This window comes from Silurus meridionalis, chromosome 4, assembly GCF_014805685.1.
Source record: "Silurus meridionalis isolate SWU-2019-XX chromosome 4, ASM1480568v1, whole genome shotgun sequence".
NCBI lineage: Eukaryota > Metazoa > Chordata > Actinopteri > Siluriformes > Siluridae > Silurus > Silurus meridionalis.
Window position 1 is genome coordinate 33532223 of NC_060887.1, and position 20195 is coordinate 33552417.

Consider the following 20195-nt stretch of genomic DNA (forward strand, 5'->3'; position numbering starts at 1 on the left):
ATCATAGTGTGACATATAAGAGTGGAGGAAGGTGCACACAGGTGGACAATAGAGACTGTAAGGTGTTGGCCGGGGACAGTATAGCTAGACAGCATCCGATGGTTGTCTGTAGGATGATTTTGAGGTAAAGGAGAAGAGGAGAGTGAGGACTGAAAGAAGAATAAGATGGTGGAAACTAAAGGAGGAAGACTGTAGTATGAGATTCAGGGAAGACGCCAGATGGGGGCTCGGTGGTGGTGAAGAGGTGCTGGATGATTGGGAAACTACTGCAGAAGTGATAAGGGAGACAGCTAGATAGGTGCTTGGTGTGACATCTAGAAATAGCACGGAAGACAAAGAGATGTGGTGGTGGAATGAGGAAGTGCAGGAAAGCATAAGGTGAAAGAGGTTGATGAAACAGAACCAACCATCTGTGAGCAACTGTATGGTTCCATGCTGAGAAGCGAACCACAAATGCATTATTTGCTTTGAAAATGTTGATGGAGAAGTATAGAGAAGGTCAGAAGGAGTTGCATTGTGTGTTTGTGGATTTAGAGAAAACATACGACAGAGTGCCGAGATAGGGGTTGTGGTATTGTATGAGGAAGTCTGTTGTTTTAGAGAAGTATGTGAGTGTGGTGCAGGATATGTATGAGGACAGTGTGACAGCAGTGAAGTGTGCAGTAGGAACGAAAGACTGGTTAAAGGATCGTCACTGAGCCCTTTTCTGATTGCAGTGGTGATAGACAGGTTGACGGACAAGGTCAGACAGGAGTCTCCCTGGCCAATGATGTTTGCTGATGATACTGTGATTTGTGGTGAGAGTAGGGAGCAGAAAGGGCAGTGGAGTGGTTGGATGGGGTACCTTGGGTTTAACAGTGCAAAGTAATAGAGAGTGTTTAAGAGAAGTAAAGAAAAGAGTGCAGGCAGGTTGGAGTGGGTGGAGAAGCGTGATAGCAGGAGTGATTTGTAATAGAAGAGTATCTGTAAGAGTGAAAGGGAAAGTTTATAGGACTGTGGTGAGACATGCGATGTTGTATGTTTTAGAGACAGTGGTATTGAGTAAAAGACAGGAGGTGAAGCTGGAGGTAGCAGAGCTGAAGATGTTGAGGTTTTCATTGGGAGTGACGAGGATGGACAGGATTATAAATTGATTTATTAAAAGGGACAGCACATGTTTGAGATGGTTTGGACATGTGCAGAGGAGGGACATGGGTTATATCGGTAGGAGAAAGCTTGAGGATGGAGCCATCAGGAAGGCGGAAAAGAGGAAGGCCAAGGACAGGGGGGTACGGAGACAGATGATCCGCTGTGGGGACCCCTAATAGAAGCAGCTAAAAGAAAAAGAAGAAGAATATATATATGAGCAGGTAGTGGAACACGTTTTTGAAACTAGCAATAAAAACACAGATTTAGTTTTTGGAAAATTTCAAGCAGCTTTTCTGGAGACAAGAATACCACATTGCGATAGTGTGCAAGATCTAATAAATAAATATTTATACAATACATGAGTGAAAATAATAATGGGTTTCATTAAACAAATATTTTCCCATAATCTACACTACCTGACTCTACATGGCCACTGCAGAGGGACTTTTTTAATCAATATCTCTGACCAATTCTGATTGGTCTGGGATGTTGATTGATTTCTAACACATGACTGACAAACAATTTGTGCAAAAGAGTTGTGTAATTATTAACACTATTGATATAAGGTTTTCTGCAAGGTGGTGATTATTTAGTATGAATGTGCTCCTTATTGTTTATTCTTTGTAAAAGTATGAGGTAAATCATAACCTAAAATTTTCCCATATTGGAGAATTTGGAGGACTTTGCACTTTCTGGTTTCTCAACAAGCTGCATCCCATCTAATTAACTTAAAGACAAAGTAAATAAGCAAAGTACCTAAAAAAACCATTTGGTTATTATAGTTGCTAAAACAAAAGTGGGTAAAAACTTTATTTTGTTTATGTGGACCGAACAAATGCCTTCACAGATATAAAATTCATATTGCATTCATATTATCACCAGACATGTGGCAAAGAGCTAAATGCATGCATATACAGTATCCTAAGAAACATAGACACACAAGGTTCATATTTAGGCTGTGTTAAAGAAGTATTAAGGAAGATGAATCAAAACCACCAAAACAAGCAATCTGACAAAACCACTTGAACTGCTCAAAGCCTTTATGGTACATAGTATCAGTCAGACATTTACAGTTGTGTAAAACACTGAGATATTCAAGCAATCCTTTTTTATTTTATTTAAACACATAAGCTGCAGATAGACTTGATCTCATCAAAGGGTTCCTTGAAAAGAAAGTTTAAATTTATGAAATGCAAGTGACTGAACACAAGTTGATGGATAAATGTATTGTGGGTGCATGTTTCGGCCATCACCAGCATGAACTTTTAGCAACTGCAGAAACATTCTTACCCTTCAGCTTAAGTTCAGCTAGCTCATCATCAAGCCAAGATTTTCCTTGTGTATTTAAAGTACATTTAACATATGGTTTAATGTGCTAGCAATGAGTGAAATGTGCTATTTGTCTGTATCAACATTTGTGAAGGTCATTTGGTCAAACCAAGTGTTAATGCTGAGATTGCTTATCTGTTTATAAACATATATGTTTGAGGTGTTCTCAATTTAGCTCCAAGAAAACTTTAGCATGGTTTGAATGCAAAGAGAAATGACATGATTCACCAAAGAACTTGGAGAAGCAAATCTTGCTGCCCATCACTCTGGGAAGTGTTATAAGCCTATTTCCAAATAATTTACAGTCTATCATACTACAGTGAGAATGATTATTTGATATTATTATTCATATCAGCACAAACAACTCATTCGCATTGTCAAACGTGGTGGAGGGATGATGATTTCAGGCTTGTTTTGCAGCCACCTGATCTAGTCATCTTGTAGACATTGAAATGGTCATGAACTCCTCTGTATACAAAAGTATTCACCAATTAAAGGTAAGGCCACCTGACTGACAGCTAAGGTTTGGTCGAAAATGGTTCACACAACAGGACAATGATTCCAGGCAAATCTATACCAGAATAGTAAAAAAAAAAAAAAAACACAGAATCAAGGTGTTGAAATGGCCCAGACAAAATCCAGACCTCAACTTGACTGCAATTTATGAAATGCTGTGGTATGACCTTAAGAGAACTGTTCATAAACAAATGCCTGCAAACCTCAAAGAACTAAAGCAACATTGTAAATAACAGAGAGCCAAAATCCCTCCAAAACAATGTGAGAGAGTGGAAAAGTCACATAGAACACAATTACTTCAAGTTATTGCTGCCAAAGGGGGTTCTACAAGCAACTGATTCATAAAGTGTACTTAATTTTTCACACATGGTTTCTCCATGTTGACCTTTTATTGTAAAATAATAACGCAATGTCATATGTCATGTGATGCTCATCTGAGTTTGTGTTTGCCTAAATCTAAGAGCTGCCAAGGACCAGATGTTGTTTTATGACGTCCTGATAAGTAAAACCATAGAATTCAATGAGACGTAAAAAAAACCAGAATTCAAATCTCCACAACCACACTCAAAAAATTAAGCGTGCCACATAGACTGTAAGACTTACAAGTCTTACAGTCAGGTGTCCACAAACTTTTATCTATACATTATTAAATTATTTATTCAGAACTGACTCTGGGTTTTCTCTGCTTGGGTGAGCAAGCCACCACTTACTACCCAGAGATTGTTTGCCAAACATTTGTTTAGTTAAAAGGGTTTTACAAGTGTGTTTTCAGGCCTACACACTCCTCAGTCAATGGTTTTTCGTTGGTTCATTTCAGTTTGTGCAGTGTGAAACCAGCCCCTACCTCTAATTCGAAATCAGCAAGCAGAAATAACAGGAAAAGCGTTCAATTTCTTTCCATATCACTGACATGAGTTGAGACAGGACCTATATTGAAATTCAAAGTGTATTTGTGTCCTTTATTTTACTGGCTAGCTGAATGAAGGATAATTTTGAGGCAAATGCACGTTGCTTAATGAGATCATAATTTTAAATAGATTAAAAAAAAAAAACATAAAGAGCAAGTGTGTACGGGGCTTTATAGGTTACTGGTATCTATTATTTATTTATTTATTGTAAATGACTGGAGCATCATTCCTTATTAAATACCGTTAGAGACCGTACAAGGACCGTTCCCCATTGTCTTCAGTACATTGTTCCTTTTTTATAAACTAATGAGCTTTGGTTTGTCATTGTGAACTGTTCGAGGCTTCAGTTAAAAGTATACAAACCACAGGCAAATTTTATCTGTTCTTATTTTATCAGGTCAGGGAAACACCATGACCCAAAACATCCACTGGACATGGGATTGGTTTAATGATGCTATAGTCTGTCTGCAAATTACACACGTTTCTGACTAAATATAGGGCTAAAGATTAAGAAAGTTAATGCTCAGTTTGGGCAAACTGCTTAACTCTTTCAACAGAACATGCATGATCATACTGTGCTCCATGGAATAATTACACACTTAACCTGGATGAATCAAACTGACAGACCTCATCTCGTCTCCCCATTGGTGAGCTCAGTGGGTGTCAAGTGTGTATTGTGATTAATGTTCCAGATGATGCTATTGACAGTCAGTGAGAGTTCCTTCAGTCTAGTGGATAAGAAAGTGCTCCCCTGGGGACATATATTCTGACAGAATCACGCTAAATCATTCTTCTGTCTGAACAATGAGTGTGTGTTGTGATGATCATGGCTATATTTGGCGTGGTGGATGGGTGTGTGTTTACGCGAGGTGTGTGTCAGCATTAAGAGTGTGTGGGTGTACAGACACCATGACCCAGTCATGACCTAGGGGCATTGCAGAACTGAGCACACGGTAAATAGAACATGCCACGACATTGTGTATTAATGTGTGTAGCATACTCGCCCACGGGTTATGAGACTTTACCCCACCCTATTACTGTCTGGGGGAAAAATCCTCCTAAAAAGGAAAAACAACAAGCATGTCCTAGACTAAACTTTATTAATTACTTCTGATCATGTAGAAGTAAGCAGGTATACACAATACACAATGTTGTATGAGAAAAAGAGATGGGTGGTGATGCGTTGGAAAAAAAAAAAAAAACGAGTCAAAACAGATGTCGTTTGCTTTGACTGAAATCGTACAGTGACAGATAAATACAGCCCTCACTGATATAAACAAACACCTCAAATTAAATCAACAGTCCTCGCCTGCAATGTGGCACTATACTACTGCTAGAATGCCAGAGAGTTTTGTTACACTTCGAACAGTGTGGTTTGCAATTTGAACAAGAAAGAACAAGAAAGAAAAGAAAACACGGCAAAAAAAAAAAAGTAGAAAGGGATTATTTGGACAGACTACATTTTGTCTAAGTTGATTTAATAATAAATCTAATTAATAAATAACAAAGTAGATAAAACTCTGATATACAGCACATCTAATCATTCTGTTTTCACACAGCTGGAACATTATAAACATTTGGTAAAACCAACTCAAACATAGTTATTTTACTTCCAACTATCCAGGCATAAAGACTCTAAAATAACGCCACCTTGTGTCTGAACCAAGACCCCACTCATACCCATATTGCCCAACACCAAGAGACCAACCTGGTTTTTTAGTTTCCACCCACACACCTACTGTTTATTATGATGAGAAAACCTTGATTTTCAATTCACTCCCTGGGGAACCCCCATAGAGGATCACCAGTGGAACCAGCTGGATTTAACTCCACACTGATTCACTTTCTGTGTCGTCATGGTGGAATTTCCAAAACAAACATGAACCATGAAGTCAGGAATGACAGCCTGATCACTCATTGGCATGTGTCTACCTTTAGGCAAGCCTCTACCTGTTTCATTCAAGGCATGTTTGACACAGACACCTGCACAGATGTGTAAGCATGAGCACAAATCGTATAACTTTAGAGGTTCCATTGCTTACTATGGTGTCCATGGAGCTTTGAGGTGACTAAAAGTTTTATGTATATAGTTTATAAATGTTTGTAGAACAATAGTGTTGTGATCTCTATGCTTATTGGCCAGATAGGAAAAATGTATTCTTTTACTATTAGTATGATTCTAAATCCACCAAGAAATTTTTTAAAAGATAAAGTATACAACTGACGATGCAACTGAAGATTCTTGTGTTGGACAGCTTGGTAGAAAAAGTCCTGTGATAAATGATTTGCAGTGGCTTTAGTCGTCACCTATTTCACTCTGTTCAGTACTCTTTGTGTCCTGGCAAGTCGATAAAGGTGGTAAAGGTATTGAAATTGTTTAGTCAAGTAAAAGTGCAATTAATCACCTCAATAAAAACTATGGTCAAAGTTTGTCAAAGTACAGCTTCAAGTTTTCCAAAGCAGGACTGCATGTACTCTTAAATTTTCTTAAACATCTGCCTCAAATCAAATCCTAATTGTAAATTAGTGACCCTTCCACCAAGAAACCAAGTAAAGTAGAACAACATTCGCAAAATTCAATCATATTAGGTGAATGTTTTATATTTACCAGCACATTAAATGGAACATACATATTTATAGTACAGCTCAGCAATAAAATAAGTACAAAATGTTAAAACATGGATTAGCTTCCATAAATGTGACACACTCTGGTTAGAAACCATTGTTCTTACCATGCACCATTTTTAGGAAATTGATTTTAAGATTCTAACTAAATAATGTACAATAGTATAGCATGTACAGATGGTATATAGTAATGCCTTTACAAACATTTAAAGAACTCAGTAAATAATATTGTTAAAAAAGTAATTTTTATTGTTTAGTTAATTCTTGGTAATTGGTCATTAAGACAGTTAAGAGCTTTATATTTTTTGTCCTTTTGAACTTGGCCCATATTTTGCCCAAGAGTTTATTCACAAACAGATAAGGGCTTTGTCCACATCTTGCAAGTGGTATTAGATTGTCTGGGCCTGTTTCCAGACTCAGGAACAGTTCCTGCTCTTGGACCACCAAACTCTGACCTCATTCCAATTTCTATTTCAGCCTCTACACTTTGTACCAATAAATCAATTCCATTACACTATATATGACCTTAACCACTCCACTCATTGTACAAACAAATTATTTGTCCAAGGTATTCGATCTACATCTAAAATTCGATTCTGTATTTATTGTTATTGAATGCAATTGTGTTGTCTGGTGTTAATATATATTGCTGCACATACTCCTTATGAGACTAATGCCTTAACCTTGTGATATACAGAACCTATGTGTACTTTAATTGAAATTGGTCCACAGAGTTGTTGAAATTTCAAAAGGTGGCTTTAATACTTATTGGGAATTCCTAACAACTTTGCATTTAGACCTTGGGAATGCATACTCGACACACTTTTTGTCATGTTCAAGCTATGTGCAAGCTACATGTTCCAAGCTTGCGGAATGTCTCATTGTTCAGCTTTTGTTAGCAAAGCTAGCACAGTTAACTGAAATGAGTGATGTATATTTTTCTTCTCAAAGCCAGTGTTAAACATTTTCAAGCTGTATGGGTCAGTATATTTATCAATCTAAAGTAAGTAGTTATATGTATTTACATTTACATTTATGGCATTTGGCAGATGCCCTTATTCAGAAATCTCTATCAGTGAACATTTGGTTCATTAGGATACAGACTCTAAACACAATCAGTCTTAAACTCTGCTTGGAATGATGATTAGAAAGCAAACTGTTTTTTTTATTTCCCCACAAGTAGTGTAATTTAAGAAGGTCTTTAGAAGGTCTTTGTTCCACCACCTCGATGCCAGAACATGGAAGAATCTGGACCAATTGAGCAGTGGTTAAGGAACAGAATGAGTGTAGTTCAGTGTGGTATAACTCATACAGTATATCCTATTTAAAGTTAAAATGCTCATGCTTTTAAGATCCATGATGATTTGCCGAATATTTGCGCTAAGCGTATAATTATTATAATTATTTTTTTACTATGAGACATGCTGTACTAAGATTTCTAAGGTAGAAAAAAAAAAAAAAAACTCTGCAGTCACACTAGATTGAAATGAAATCTAGAATGAAATTCTTTTTCAAATCCTACAGGGAATACCGGCAGTACACTGATGTGACAATGTGAAAATATTCAATCTATTCATATACACACTGACAACGCAAACCAGGCATTTTTTCAAGATAATTTATTATTTCCTGTTAAAGCTGTAAAATTCTGTGACAGCTCTATAATCAGTACTTTCTGCATAGTTTATTTTCTGAAGAGATCATGCTATGACATATTGATGGTCTATGGGTCACACATCTTAATTTGATATGAATTTGCAGGTCAGAATTCACCAAATGTGAACTTTGCAGCACAGGGTACTTTCAAACTTCTATTTTACTGTTTGCATGCATTGAATGAAATCAATCAACCAAAAATATTTTATGGAGTCACAGCTTAGTGCCTACTTATGTACAGTACATAAAAACACAAAACAGCACTGTAATATAGACACCACAAATAAATAATATCAATGGGGCCGAAAATTTAAAACATGGCGGTGAAAAATCGAATCATGTATTTATATAGACCAATACATGGCTCTAGTATTAAAATAGCATATCTGACATTTCTGAATAGCCACCCCTCTCTTTCTCACCTCACTTTTTGTGTGTGTTAGACAAAACAAGGCCTGGCACCTCCTCTGGCTCATGGAATTTGATAAAGGCTTTAACATCTTCAGACAACTGCTTCCAGCTTGGAGAGTTCAGCTGTAGGAGTTTGCTGTTTACGATATTACATTGCTCCAAGAGTGAACAATGCGTCTGTTGTTTACAGATCTCCACTTAATAAGGGCCACATTGAGACAGAAAGGTCTGGCCAAAATCAGACGCCCAGCCCTCTAATGCCTCACTTCTGTTACCTCGCTTTAGAAACAAACATTCAGAGAATGATACTTCAGTGGAAGCTATTTTACCAAGGTCAACTGTCTCCTTGTGAAGTGTTCAAAATCTCTTAAAAACAAACATCATGTCCAACATTAAATCAGTTTAACAGACCTGTAAGATCTTTTTACGCTGCAAAATCATGAATGTTTACCCGTGAATTGTCATCGCTAAGGCCTTTTACATGTGATCCAGATGTTAAAAGAACACGCCTAATCTCTGTTCAATTAAAGGAAAAAGATTATTTGACATGACTATTACTGATAGGCTGAAAGAAGCTACAGCTTGGGATAGACTAAAATCAGCAAAAGCCTCAACACTATGTTCCATCCACTACTATATCACTGTCGTGCTGCTCTTGGTTTCACAGAAGCTTATACAAAAAAAAGAACTAATTACATATTTTGTTGCCAAAAATTAAGTTTCATTTAATTTATATTTTTCATGGAATAGATTGTAGGCTAGCCCAGGTAGTCCATTTGTATACAGAAAGCTTTAGTTTAATAGAATGATGGTCTCACTGACAGTGTCTGTTCAGTGAATTTAAGCAGCTAATGTTTAACAAGAATATATTGTGGTCAATGATACACCCTTTGCTCTTTTGCAGAATTTATTAAAAAAACAGAGGTGCTTGTGAATCACATGATATGTTCAGGATGGATTGCTTCTAACGATCATTTTTATATTTGTATTTCACCAGTCCTTAAAACATCTAGACTTCTGACAGAGGGATCCAGAACTGGCCCACTTGTGACTGACCAAATGATAGAGCAGAGATGTGGGGAACGGTCTGTTAGTACTAAAATACTTCCTGAAACCAGACCTTGCCAAAAACAACTGACTAACATCAACGTGAATGGATATACAATGTCTTTTAGGAAAAAAGATAATAAATAAATAAAAAACCAATCATATGATGTCATATGTGGAGCAGATTCAGAGAAGGGAAATCGTCCTGGCCTGGAGTTTGGTGTCAGCTGCTCATCGGTTTGTGTAAGAGAACCTCACTCTGTGAAGCACCAGTTTTACATAAGTATACAGCAAATTTAATAAAAAATAGGGAATAAATTGCTTTTTAACAGTTTGATAAGATGGGCAGTAGGTAGGAAAATCTGTACTGTTGCAAAACACGAAGTTAAAAAGAAAAAAAAAATTATAACCACATATATTTTCTCAATTTGACATGATAAGTTTATATTGTGCTGTGATTTTCCCAGCAATTGAAATTTCCACAGTAGACCTTATTAGCACTGTTTTGGAATCACAATATTTCTGGAAGGAAAAGCAAACTATGCAAAAACCATAACGCTCTTTCTTTCAGTTCACATCAATCAAAAGCTAATGATGTCTTTCTGGAATGCAGATAAATAACGAAAAGTCATTCTATACGACTTCTCCCAATAACTGCCTCACGCACGCTAGCTCTGTTTTCGAGCTCACCTGGATACCAGAATGTTAAACAGTCACTTATGTTGATGAGCACACCCATTGTGTTTTCAACCCACTTCTTTGGAAAGAGAGAGAGAGAGAGAGAGAGAGAGAGAGAGAGAGAGAGAGAGAGAGAGAGAGACAGACAGACAGAGACAGGAAGAAGATGGCAGTCAACGACTGTAAACACTTTTGAGTACTGATTCTATTTTGGGATCATCAACTTCGAAACATTCAAACAGTTTCTTTCTACTTTGACCTTACTTTCCACAGCTCTGCGCTCACTCACTTAAGATTTGAACCTAATACTAACATATAAAAGCACTTAAACACAGACTTACATTTGGCTCACTTACATTAGAAAAGCAGTACAGGCCCTCACACAATGCAAACTTTCAATGGCACTTTCCTGGGAAGCATGCTCAGAGTCCTCCAATGGAAAAAAGAAAAATCACATACACATGACTGTGTAAGTAATATGCCAAAAATAGGTGTATTCCCCTGTATCCTGAAATTCAAGTAATTACATGACATCATGTGAGAAATATGTGGGCATGTAAAAAATGTTGACTGTTAAAACTGTTAAAAAGTAATATGAGAAAACTAAATATGAAGTGAAAGTGAAATATTAAACGATAAACTTTACATGTAAAATAATTACCATTGAAAATAAATATGTGAAAAAAGTGAATCATGACAAATACGTGTGAGAACCAAAATCAATTATATTTGGAAACAAATAAATCAAACTTAATTCAATGTGTAAAATTAAATCATATACAATCATAAAACAAACATATGCACAAAAAACAAAAAAAGACAAATTTTATATATGTAAGAAAAATTTACAATACTTAAATTCCAACATGTAAAAACAAAAATTTCTAAATGAAATTGCATGCCCAACATGTAAAAATTCATGATCATATGCCCTATATGTTACAGTAAGTACTGTAAAACATAAATAAAATATAACTTGGAATCTAAAATAACGTGCCTCATATGGTATATGTAAAAAAAAAAATTAAATGTATAGAAAAAACATTTTACATGTATAAATGTATAAAACACTATTCAAAAATAAACATCCAGTAAAATACCTTATTATTATTCCAGTGGAGGGCCATTAGGGCAAGCACATCTTTTTCTGCTGGTATAAACTCAGAATCATTGACTTATTTTCAATAAGGCATTTTTATGTCCTTTGATTGGATGTTTAGAGAGTAAACTATTCAGTGCTCGCCAATACATTTGTGTGAATTTAATTGCTGTGTTTTTATCCCACAAAGGCTGACAGAAGAGAAGAAATTGATTTACAAGGACATTTATAAGACAGACTTTTCAAAAAGGTTGGACATTGTGAGGAATGGTCAGCCAAAACAGTTCAATCTGTTATTGGGCTTTTTCATGAACCATTTATACTGTTGCGTTTTCTTTCCTTTAGAATTTAAACAAAAACACAATCTTTCTTAATTTCAAATCCCAAGAAAATTTCAATGTACCAAAAAAAATGCACAAAAATGCACAGAATCCCCAGGGTTTTTTAATGAGGTTAATACTGACGGTTCTGCTCGAGATGATGTATGCGGGAGGTGCAGCTGTGGCTACAGTGAAAGGAGACTTGTTAAATTATGTTCATTGGGTTTCTTGCGTTAGTAATGTCATTCATTCATACTGCATGAAAAACCTGTTTGTGATGCAGCGGTCTGTTACACTGCGTTTCTGTATAATATCACACACACACACACACACACACACACACACACACACACACACACACACACACTCTCAATCAACTGTGTATTACTGAACGGTTACAACCTGAACTAAATACTCACTTCACTTTACTTCATACACATCCATGTCTTCAGCACCACCCATATTATTCTGTATTAATCATATTATACTGTTAACATGCTGTTTTGCACATCTTGATTGCTGCTATTGCTGTTTTTGCACAACATTATGCTCACAAACACATTCTCTTTTCCACATTGTACTGTATAACATATTATACATTATACTGGTCGGTGCTATTTTGTGTTGTGTGTACTGTATGTCCCACTCTGTCTTTTGTCTTGCACTGTTTGAACCAGGTTTGCACACGATGCACTTAATGTGGTTAGGACAACTTTCTTTAGTCCTTAGCTCTGTATGTAGCTCTATGTTGTTTTATGTAGCAATAGGGTTCTGGAGGAACCTTGTCTCATTTTACTGTGTACTGTACTTCAGCTATAAATGGTTGAAATAACAATAAAAGCTTCTTGACTTGACTTGACTTGACTTGACTTGACTAATATTGATGATTTCCAAAGATCAAATATGGTCATAATGATGGTATAAAGAGGTGGATTGATTCAGACAGGACACCACTCAAGGAATAGGTGTGAAATACACAGCCCACTACTGAATTATTCATTTAAAGTTTATACAGTACATGTAATAAAGACTCTATATTATTCAACTGAATCAAAGGTCGTATAAACTCACACCTTATATATAGCCATGTTTTTTGCTGAACCACTAATAATCAGACTAGAAAACTTTACAGTTTAGTTGATACTAAGTGTTGAAGTACAGGATGAGCCATTAGCCCTGGAGGGATTGGCATGTTTTTTGTAGGTAGAAGTCAAACACTACTGAGAGATACCGCTGCTAGAGAAACAGTGTTGGCTTGCAACACAATTTTTTGAGAAATATGATAAACATGGAGCTTTCCAAGAGTGTGGCACTATCATCATAACATATCATATTTTATTGATTCCCAGCACTGCTCATGTCGAAACACTTGGAATGTCACAATGTTGCTGTTTCCGAGAGATTTACGCCTAGATATTGTAATTACTAATGCCAAACCTAGACGATGTCTGAGGGGTGGAAAAGCATTTCCATTTCCTGTTTAAAACAAAAAAGTGACAAAACAGAGGAGCTTAGATGTAGCAAATACTATATAGTGAGATAAAGATGTAGTTATAGTAGTATAAATCACACCTGGATTGCAATTAGGAATGAAATGCTTGCAAACTTGACTTTAGCCATAATGAAGTTGAGGAATTTTCAGGGTTTTCTTTATTTATATCTTTCTTATACAGTAGGCTCTCCAGTTTTCAAATTTAAATTGATGTAGGGCTGTGATGTGGTGATACACATCGTATAATGATAAGAGATACGAGAACTGTTTATTCATCGATATTTTTCTGTATTGTTAGTATCACCAATTTTACCATAAAGCCTATTTGCATTGTTAAACTGTGCTAATAGTTACTACCATGTGGTGTAACAGAAACAATCATGTGGCGCTTGACCCAGAGAAGTTCGCAACACTCTGACAGCACAGACTTGTACCTTTGAAAGTTGAGGTACTTTAAATGTCGTTTAGATGCGATTTGTGTATGACAAATCAGATGCTGCCCAGAAAACAGGAGGTTGTAGCACAGGGGTTAAGGCATAGGTCCTTGGTCCAGAAGGATGTGAGTTCAAATCCCAGCAGCACCAAGCTGCCACTGCTAGGTACTTGAGCCAGCATCTTAACATTCAACAGCTCAGTTATAAGTTGCTGTGGACAAAGGCATTATCTAAATTTTAAAGTAAATTTGTAAGATACACTGCAGCCCTTCCATGCATTTTGGTATATATTTTGTGATCTCCTCTAACATTTTGTCCACATTACCCAGCCTTACAATGTAGCCATGGTAATGTAGTGACAATGTAGGTGACTTTGTCTTGCAATCATCTCATCCCAAGATCAGCAGTAATAACATTAGATGTTGGATCCTTATACAACTGTTAGGTGATTTAGTTGAATAAAAAAAATACATATAAAAAATTGGCTATCAGCAAATATTATCAGTATCAGCTCATACTCAAGATGTTGGTATCGGAAAAAAGTGTTCTGGTGGCTCATGAAGGAATAGTTGAACAAAAATTAATTCAATTCATTTTAATTTGTATAGCACTTCTAACAATGGACATTGTCTCAAAGCAGATTTTACACAGATAATGCAATAATTAAGAATAAATAAGATCATCTTTATAAGAGTAAGTTTGTCCCTGATGAGTGAGCTGGTGGCGACTGTGGCAAGGAAAAACTCCCTGAGATGCCATAAGGAAGAAACCTTGAGAGGAACCAGACTCAAGAGGGAACCCATCCTCATCTGGGTGGCACTGAATGTCTTTTCATTAGAGTTAAACGTTGTTAGTTAATTGATAAATTACAATTTTACTGAACTATTAAACTGAAACATTCAAATTTATGCTAAAATTAGAAACATACTTTTTCTCCCTACATTTCCATATAAATCTCCAGATGATACAGATGCTTGAAAATTGTTCCACTGAGATTATTACTGCAGTTGATTATGCAATGCTTGTTCATAAACTTAGAGAGCCTACTCCGCTTTAACCTTGAAACAGGAAAACTATCAGACACCCCTTTGTTTGGTGAATAAATTGGTCTCCACCAGAATATAAAAACACCCTCCCCATAAACATGACCTTAGTCTTGTGTGTCAAGTCAGAATGTCAGGCCAACCACGGATCAGATCTGACAGGAATGACAAGGTGATGTCAACCATGTTTCCACCAAACAGTCATTGCATGACTGTGGCCATTCATGAAAAAAAACCTTTAAATATATGAATAAATAAACCTATTACCTTTTGAAGATGTGTCAAGGATAAAAGCTCACTGCTTGTGACGCACAAAGGCGCACAAAAAAAAAAGAGAAAAGAAAAAAGAAGAGGAAATGGATAATGAAATTAAGATAGGTACCATAGTGACTGCTTCTGTTTAAGCATTCAAAAGGAATTATTGGTAGATGCACATCTTCTGATGATGCAGGAAAAAAAAGTAAAGCCTTTACATTGTGATCCTGTAAAAGTTGGGGGTTCTCATCAGAGTTCCTTCATCTTTTGCATGGTCATTTGACCTGTGATCTCGGTTTAATGGAAATGGAAGCATTTACTTGCAAATTTAGAAGATAATAGTTTTTTTTACGTACAAAAGGCATCAATTTAAATGATAAAAAAGCAAAAAGGGGCTTTTATGAAATGCCCTTCTGAGCTTTTCTTTTTAGACTGGAATGCATTACCTGCTATATAACTCCATTCAGCACTTCAGCGTTCATCGCTGACCCTTTAAGCGGGATTGTTTTGCATTGTCCAGCCACTGAAGGAAGAAATAAAAAAGGCCAAAGAGGTCATGTTACTGGATCTATGATGAAACATGAAAGTTATGTTTAGGCAAGGCTGCATTATCAAACATGCAGAGAGATGACTTCATTTAAAAAAAGAATAAATCACATTTTTACCATAACAATGGAGAATAATTTAATCTGATTGGTCAGAAGGTGTTATTTTTTTTTTTTGTTTAACAGATAGTAGAATTGACTATTCAAATTACATGTTTATTTTCTATAAAGGCATTATAATTAATACTGTAATAAGTGGACATTCAGTGCCACCCAGATAAGGATGGATTAATCTGGTTCCTCTCAAAGTTTTTCTTGTCACAGTTTCAGCTATCTCGATTATTAGGGATAAAGTTACAATCACAAGGAACAAACTTATAGGCACTTATCATAAACTTTTTTTATACAACTTTATTATCGTTTATCTCTGTAAAGCTCCTTTTGGACAATGTTCATTGTTAATTGTGCTATATAAATAAAAATCAATTGATGTACTGGTTCTATACCATTTTTATTTCTATAGAAATAGATTTTACATTGATGTATATCTGATGCACTGATAATCTAAACCTAATAATAAAGAAGTACACATGTTTATTCATTAATATGACCAAACTGATTATGTAAGTAGTGTCTATTCCAACCAGAAGCCGTGGATGACCGCTAAGGTGCGTGCGCTGCTAAAATCAAGAGACTCCGACTTCAGAGCAGGGGACAAGATGGCCTTGAAGGCAGCGAGGGCCAAACTGTCCCGTGCCATCAGAGAGGCAAAGAGGGCACACACCAAGAGAAACCACGGCCTCTTCCAGGGCATCCAATCGATCAAGAACTACAAGACCACTTCCCCTGCTTGTGAATGCGACACCTCCCTCCCAGATGCGCTGAACGAATTCTACGCCCGGTTCGAGGTGCAACATGGTCTTCTGGACCAGACAACATTCCTGGCAGAGTGCTCAGGGAATGTGCAGTACGGCTAGCTGGATGTCTTCAACCGACATCTTTAACATCTCCCTGAGCAGCGCCATTGTTCCTAGGTGTTTCAAGATGACGACCATTGTTCCCGTACCGAAGAAGTCTACTGTCTCCTGCCTGAATGACTATCATCCCGTCGCACGCGCACCAATCATGATGAAGTGCTTTGAGAGGCTTGTCATTAAGGCACATCAAGACCCAGCTTCCACCTGTGCTTGGACCCCATGCAGTTCACGTATCATCCAAACCAGTCCATGGACGATGCCATCTCCACAACCCCTTATCTGGCCCTCACCCACCTGGACAACAAGGACTTATATGTACGAATGCTGTTCATAGACTTCAGCTCAGCATTTTACACAATCATCCCTCAGCACCTGATTGAGAAGCTGAGCCTTCTGGGCCTGAACACCTCCCTCTGTAACTGGATCCTGGACTTCCTGACTTCAGTCCTTAGTCAGTCTGAATCGGAAACAGTATCTCCAGCACCACCACACTAATCACTGGGGCACCACAGGTCTGTGTGCTCAGTCCACTGCTGTTCACTCTGCTGACTTACAACTGTGTAGCAATGCACAGCTCCAATCACATCATCAAGTTCGCCGATGACACGACTGTGGTAAGTCTCATCAGCAAGAACGATGAGAGGGTGCAACGGATAACAGCCTGGTGTGGCGCCAACAACCTGTCTCTGAACGTTGATAAAACAAAAGACTTCAGGAGAGCACAGAGTGACCATTCTTCACTGCTCATCGATGGATCCTCCGTGGAGATCCTCAAGAGCACCAAATTCTTGGTGTTCATCTGGCAGAAAACCTCACTTGGTCACTCAACATCAGCTCCATCATCAAGAAAGCCCAGCAGCATCTCTACTTTCTGAAAAGGATGAGAAAGCCCATCTCCCTCCCCCATCCTGACCACGTTTTACAGACCATTTAGATCATCTTGAGCAGCTGCATCACTGCCTGGTTTGGGAACTGCACCGTCTCAGATCACAAGACTCTACAGAGGATAGTGAGGACAGCTGAGAAGATCAACGGAGTCTCTCTACCCTCTATCATGGACATTTACACCACACGCTGCATCCGCAAAGCCAACAGCATTGTGGATGTGACATCCCCCACACACACTCTTCACCCTCCTGCCATCAGGGAATCGGTTCCGAAGCATTTGGGCCGCCACATCCAGACTGTGTAACAGTTTCTTCCCTCAAGCCATCAGGCTTCTCAACACAGAACTGAACTAAAACTCACGCACACTCACTAAACTGTGTGACTAAACTGTGTGGCTGATCTGTACAACCTGGACTCAACCACACTCGTACTCACTTCACACATCCATGTCTTCAGCACCACCCATATTATATCACTTTATTATACACACTGTTCACATGATGTTTTTGCACATATTTTTTGACTGCTGATATTGCTTTTTTGCACAAACCATTTTGTTTACATTTTGTTTAATTACAATGTTGACTCCCATACACAGTACTCTTTTACACACCGCACTGTGTAATATACAGCAGGTTTACTGGCTGCTCTATTTTGTGTTTTCTGTTTTTGTTCTACACTGTCTTGTGTTGTCTTTGCATTGTCTGTCTTTGACTGTTTGCACCAGGTTGCATACGATGTACTTTATGTGGCGAGGACACTTACCAGTCCTTAGCCCTGTGTTTTCTGTTATGTAGTTTTATGTTGCCTATATAGCACCAGGGTCTAAGAGGAATGTTGTTTCATTTCACCGTGTACTGCATCCATAGTTGAAATGACGATAAAAGCTTCTTGACTCTTGACTCTAATATAAACATTTTAAAAAGATTGATACATTTTTCACCACTGAAAAGTTTCCAGGATTGAATACTTCTGGTTTTCTGTTTTTTTTATTAAGCTACTTTTTTTAAAGTGAAAGTAAGCTAGTGAGGATTCTGTGTTCTACCGTTTCTTCCCAATGTCCACAAATAAGGATTAGCGATGCTAAACTGCCCCTGGACGTGAATATATAAATGTGCATGGTACCCTGTGATGAACTGCCATCTTGTAAAATTTTTAACCTAGTTTTTATCATTCCTGCAATACTGTAAACTCCAGATCCACTACAACCCAGACCAGGATAAAACACTGAAGATTAATAAATGATGTTGCATCAAGGACGTTCCACACCAATAAATGTAAATATACATGAATAAAAATGTGACATTAACAAAAACCCATAATGAATTGGCATCACTAGCAAATTAGTGTAGTATAACAAAAAACAAAACAATCTCAGCTTTGGGCTGATTATTACTGATTATTAGTATTTACTATTCTTCTATTTTTATCCAATAACACCATGACATTTAGTGTTTTATTCCTGACTTGCCAAGTGGAACATCTGGGACTTAAAAGATAACACAATAAATGCTAATAGGATTAACAAGGTAAGCTCTTATTTGCTATTAGCTGAAGATAGATATGATTACCAAATATACCATATATACCATAATACCATAAATAGCCCACAGTTTCTCATCTCCACTGTTTCTAACAATCCAGGATTACTGATAAAGAATAGTAAATTAATGTATTTGTATCTGGGTGTACGCTGTGACTTATTTGTTAGCATAAATTCCTATATAACATAATTGGTTAGCTGAGCATGTAGTAAGCACAGTAAAACAATTGAGTCAATTCTGCATATTTACACCATGTTGAATATCAAAATTGATTACTTGATTAATTCAAACAATCTTGATAAAAGAAATCTTCCTGCCACAGGCTCATCATATGACAAATGAACGGTGCATTCTGGAACCGTCACCAGATTATTCACAGAAAAATTCACAGATTATTTTAGTGTCTCATTTCTTCTCTTTTTTTTAATACTTTGATTGTTGCCATTAAATGAGGCTGTTTTAGTCACAGCACAGCCTATTTTTGATGTTCATTCTTCTTTGTTCCATTGTACAGCCTCTATACTATATACTATACCTTTATATCAATTCATTTATATTCAGTGGGAGCTTTATGTTTAAGTGTATTGAGATTTAAGCAGTCCAGTGAATAATCCGAAATGGCTTTTTCAAGGAAAGTAATGGATAAACATCTTACAGCTGTTCTGTAGCAGTGGAAGTAAATTAAATCTTGAAGGGTGATGGCCAGCACAATCTTCAGACTTAAACCCCATTGAGCTGGTTTGGTATGAACTAGACAAGAGTGTGAAAGCACAGGAACCTACAAGTGCAACACATTTGTGGAAACTTCTACAACAAATTAGAATTTTATCATTGTTGGGAGGAACTTTCTGAAAAAATATTTGATTGCCATTGGCACGAATGTGTTCGGGTGTTACCTCTGCAAAAGGTGGCTACTTTGATCAAACATTTTTTTTTAAATAAAGTGGTTTTTAAAATTTAGAGGTGTTCTAAATCTATAGATAGATAGATAGATAGATAGACAGACAGATAGATAGACAGACAGACAGATAGATAGATAGACAGACAGACAGACAGACAGATAGATAGATAGATAGATAGATAGATAGAAAAATAGATAGATAGATAGGATAAGATGATGATAAATAAGAAAATGATAAAGTTTAAAAATAAACAACTTTAACATTTGATTTAACATGCTTCAAAATGTTTATCCTCTTGCTCCTGCTCTAATGGACAGACTGCCTCTGTATAAGAGGTTCGAGGTGTGTGAAAGCCGGTATGTTATGACTCACAGCCCCCTGAGTCATACAGAATGACA